Below are 4,505 nucleotides of genomic sequence, written 5' to 3'. Positions count from 1 at the left end.
GAGATAGCAGTTGTAAACTGCTTTGTGAAATTTTTTTAGCACTAGATGAATGCTCGATACATGAAGCAGCCATATAAATGTCAATCAATCGACATCACAGCAGATAACATGCTAGACTTGGAGGCAGGAAGATCAGGGTTCAAATTTCATGCCAGTAAATCACTACTAGTGTGACCTTGGGCAAGTCACTTATTTTCTTTGGGCCTCAGTTTCCTTATTTGTAATGATGACCTCTAAGGTTCCTTCCTGTTCTAGATAGATCTATAATCCTAGAATTCTACACATTGGCCATTGTTGATGATGTATGTCTCATACTGTACCTGTATTCCACCACCTCTCTGTTTACTTCACTGAGGGTCTTATGAAGTCACAACAATGAGTCAATGGCCAAAGTTCCATTCATTATAAGATGTTGGTTGGATGTAACCTGATGCTGATTAACTCCCATTTTTGAGTCAGCATGGAGCCATGGAAGAACATCTGACCTTGAATCATTGGGACCTGAGTTCAAATCCCAGCTCTGACACTCATTCTCTTGTGTGACCTCAGGCCAAGTCCTTTCTCATTTCTAGGCCTTGGTTTTCTTATCTGCAAAATGTGGGGTTAAATTAGACTATCTCAGAGGGCTTTCCAAGTTTTGTGCTATGATGCTGTTAGTCTACAGATGCTACCAAATTTAGAACCCAAGAACTCCTTCCACAGCTGAATTACCTAGATTTAATCCAGTCATACCAGAGGTCCTGCCTCATGTAACCTCCTGGGCCTTCAGCTCCATTCAAAGGATTCCCAGGAAATCCCAGTTTGGACTTTCCTAGATAATTCCAGCTGCGATGACATGAACTGCTCTGGAATCTAATTGGATTTTCCAGTGACCCTAGCATCGGGCCAGCCTCCAGGGCTGTGGGCTAAGGCCAGTGTGGGATCTCCCCCCACTAAGGAGGCTGACCAAATTCCCGCGACTCTGGGTCACCAGTCCCAGTTTCTGAGGAAAAGGACCTGAGAAAGAGAGAGACCTCAGATAGCCAGTGAGAGCAGCTCCAAGGGCTGTTGCTGGCAGAAATGGCAGTCTTTAACCTCTGGACTTGATGATCCATCCACCTTTTATTGTTGTTGTTTTTGTCTGTTTTAATTTTTTGTGGGGCCGTGAGGGTTAAGTGACTTGCCCAGGGTCACACAACTAGTAAGTGTAAAGTGTCTTAATTCAGATTTGAACTCAGGTCCTCCTGAATCCAGGGCCCGTGCTTTATCCGCTGCGCCACCTAGGTGCCCCCAGATCCATCCACCTTTGAGTGTTAGGACACTGGTGATTCAGTTAACCAAAAGTGTCCTAGTCCCTGCCCTCAGGGAGTTTATGAGCTAATGAAAAGATACTCCATGTGTATAAATAACTGTGATCCTAGGGAGAATGAGGCAGGGGCAAAGAACCGGGCAACATGCTTTCAGAAAATTCAAGGATGAGTCACTTTCAGCAGGGGGAAATCAAAGAGGGCTTCATGGTATAGGAGACATCTGATTGGGGTCTTCATGGAAAAGGACTTGTGGACATGTGTGTAGAGGGAATATGTTCTACCCAGAGAGGTCTGGGCTGGGCATGTTACTGCAACAACAGCAGAACACATTTATTATGCACCTGCTGAATGCCATTAGACATGCTGATCTACCATTAGGCAGGATGAGAAACATCAAGTTTATAAGACAGAATCTCTGCCCTTGTGGAGCTGATAGAGGAGGGAGGATAAGATGCAAACATGGAGCATGAAACAAAGGGCTATCAAAGATCCAAGGCGGTGGGCATGGAAGGGCATTTATTACCCAGTAGGTTGGGAACAGGGAATATACCAGGAACATAAGAAAGAGGTAGAGAGGAGAAGGCAGAGGAGCAAAACCTCAACGACCTCTCTGGTCCCAGATTTCTGGATTTGGCTGGAGGTTTTTGAGGTAGTTAGGGTTCAGGAGCGGGGAGCAGTGGGGATGGGATGCATTTCTCTTAAAACAAAATTAAAGAATGTAAAAGCCAGACTGTAACTCCTGAAAAGGAGCTTAGAACAAAGAATTTGAGAGCTGGAAGGGCTCTTAGAACAGGGAAGGTCAGGACTGGGAGGGCCCTTAGAACAGGGAAGGTCAGAGCTGGGGGTGGGGCTTAGAACAGGGAAGGTCAAAGCTCGGAGAGAGTTTAGAATAGGGATAGAACAGGGAAGGTCAGAGCTGGGAGAGAGTTTAGAACAGGGATAGAACAGGGAAGGTCAGAGCTAGGAGAGAGCTTAGAACAGGGAAGGTCAGAGCTGGGAGGGGCCTTAGAATAGGGATAGAACAGGGAAGGTCAGAGCTAGAAGAGAGCTTAGAACAGGGAAGGTCAGAGCTGGGAGGGGCCTTAGAACAGGGAAGGTCAGAGCTGGGAGAGAGCTTAGAACAGGGAAGGTCAGAGCTGGGAGAGAGTTTAGAACAGGGATAGAACAGGGAAGGTCAGAGCTAGGAGAGAGCTTAGAACAGGGAAGGTCAGAGATGGGAGCGGCCTTAGAACAGGGAAGGTCAGAGCTGGGAGAGAGCTTAAAACAGGGAAGGTCAGAGCTGGGAGGGGCCTTAGAACAGGGAAGGTTAGAGCTGGGAGAGCCCTTAGAACAGGGAAGGTCAGAGCTGGGAAGGAGCTTAGAACAAGGAGAGTTGGAAGGGCCCTTGGAACCTTCTAGTCCATTCTTTCTCCTGTTTCTCTTCCTGGTTCTCTCTCAGCTGCTTCTTGGGTTGGTCACAAAACCAGCTGCCAAGTCCTCCTCCTCCTCCTCCTCTTCCCCTTCCTCCTCCCCTTACCTCCTTTCTCTTCCCCCCTTCCTCCTTCACCTCTTTCATCTCCTCTTCCTCTTCCTCCCCTTCCCTCCCTCCTCCTCTTCCTCCCCCTCCCCTCTCCTTCCCTCCCTCCCTCCCTCCCTCCTGGGGCCCGGCCCTGTCCCTTCCAGCCCACCCAGCCCGAGGCTGCCGTCTGCTCTGGCCAGACAGGGCTGGCACAAGTGAATCCTGGCTCCTGCTCTCGCCTCTTGAGCCGCCCACAAGGCTTGGTGGGTGGAGCCGGCAGCCTCGGGGGCCTGGCAGACCCTGCCACAAAGGACAATAGCTGCTCTGGCTCCATTTTGCCAGGCTTGGAGGCGGGCCCAGCCAGGCTGGGCAGCTGCTCCCATCTGTCCATGCAGGCCTAGAGAGAGAGGGAAGCAGGGAGGGAGAGCAGCAGCGGCTGGCAGGGAGGACAGCTCCGCCAGCCTGCCTGCGCCCCCTTGTGGAGACCCAGCTCATTGCAAGCCAGCCCTCCAGGCTGGATCTCAGCATCCTCCTTTTGGGCAAGAGGACACAGAGTCACAAGACTGAGCTAGGAATCCCAGCTTGGCCAAGCACCACCTCGGGGATCTGAGCCTCAGTTTCCACTTTGGTCCCCCTGACAGGGACGGTGATGTTGTGCTCCGTACCTTCCTGGTTGTGTGGAACCTTAGACGTCATCTAGTTCAACCCAGTGCTCTTATTACCGGAACTGAGGCTCACAGGGGTTGTCACTCACCCAAGGTCACACAGGGAGTAGGGAGCAGAATAGATAACCTTTAAGACTGGCAAAGTGGAATATATATGTTGCCTCTTTTGATCCTTCACAAGAACCCAGTGAGGCAGATGTTATTTTTATCCCTAATTTACAGACGAGAAAACTGAGGCAGACAGAGGTTACATGATTTGCCCAGGGTCATGCAGCTAGTAAGTGTCTGAGGGAGGATTCTAAATGGGTCCCTCCTAACTCCAAGTCCAGTGGAAGGGACCTCGAAAGTCATCTCGTTCATTCTATTCAGCTGATTTTCCAGATGAGAAAACTGAGGCCTGAGAGGTAATATAATTTGCCCAGTGGCACATACAGCAGGGCTGGGAGTCAGACCACTCTTCTGCGGTACGAATCCCTGTTTTGTTCATTGACAACATTAGTTTTCTCATTTAGGAAGGAGGTGAGAGTCCCTCTGTCTTCTGCTGTCTGGTCTCTGAGATCCACTCTATCATTCGGAGATTCTGAGTCATTGAATTGTGTGTGTCCCCAGCTGCCCAGGCAGCTCCAAGCCCAGCTTCCTCCCACCTGTTCCTCTGGGTCCCACATAGCACTTCCCAAGAGACAGCTAAGGTAACTCTATCCTATGTGAAGCTCAGATTTAAGCTCTCTCGTCCCCATCCCATTTGGGGCCTTCTGGGAGGTGGCTTCTGGCTGGAGAAGGGCAAGAAGACCTTGAGATAACCCGTGGGAGCATCTTGAGGATCTGGTGTCAGCCAGGAAGGAAGCATGTCCCCAAAGAAGAGAGCCCTCCCGGCTCCTATCCTCCTTCCCAGCATGACCCACCCAAAAGGCAGGAGCAGCCTTCCGTGCTCAGCACACCCAGATCACCATGTTATCTTTTAAAAAAAATTTATTTAAAAAATTTGGGGGTGGGGTGGGGCAATGAGGGTTAAGTGACTTGCCCAGGGTCACACAGCTAGTGTCAAGTGTCTGA

Source organism: Dromiciops gliroides, chromosome 5 (genome assembly GCF_019393635.1).
Source record: "Dromiciops gliroides isolate mDroGli1 chromosome 5, mDroGli1.pri, whole genome shotgun sequence".
NCBI lineage: Eukaryota > Metazoa > Chordata > Mammalia > Microbiotheria > Microbiotheriidae > Dromiciops > Dromiciops gliroides.
Note: the sequence above shows the minus strand (reverse complement) of the source record.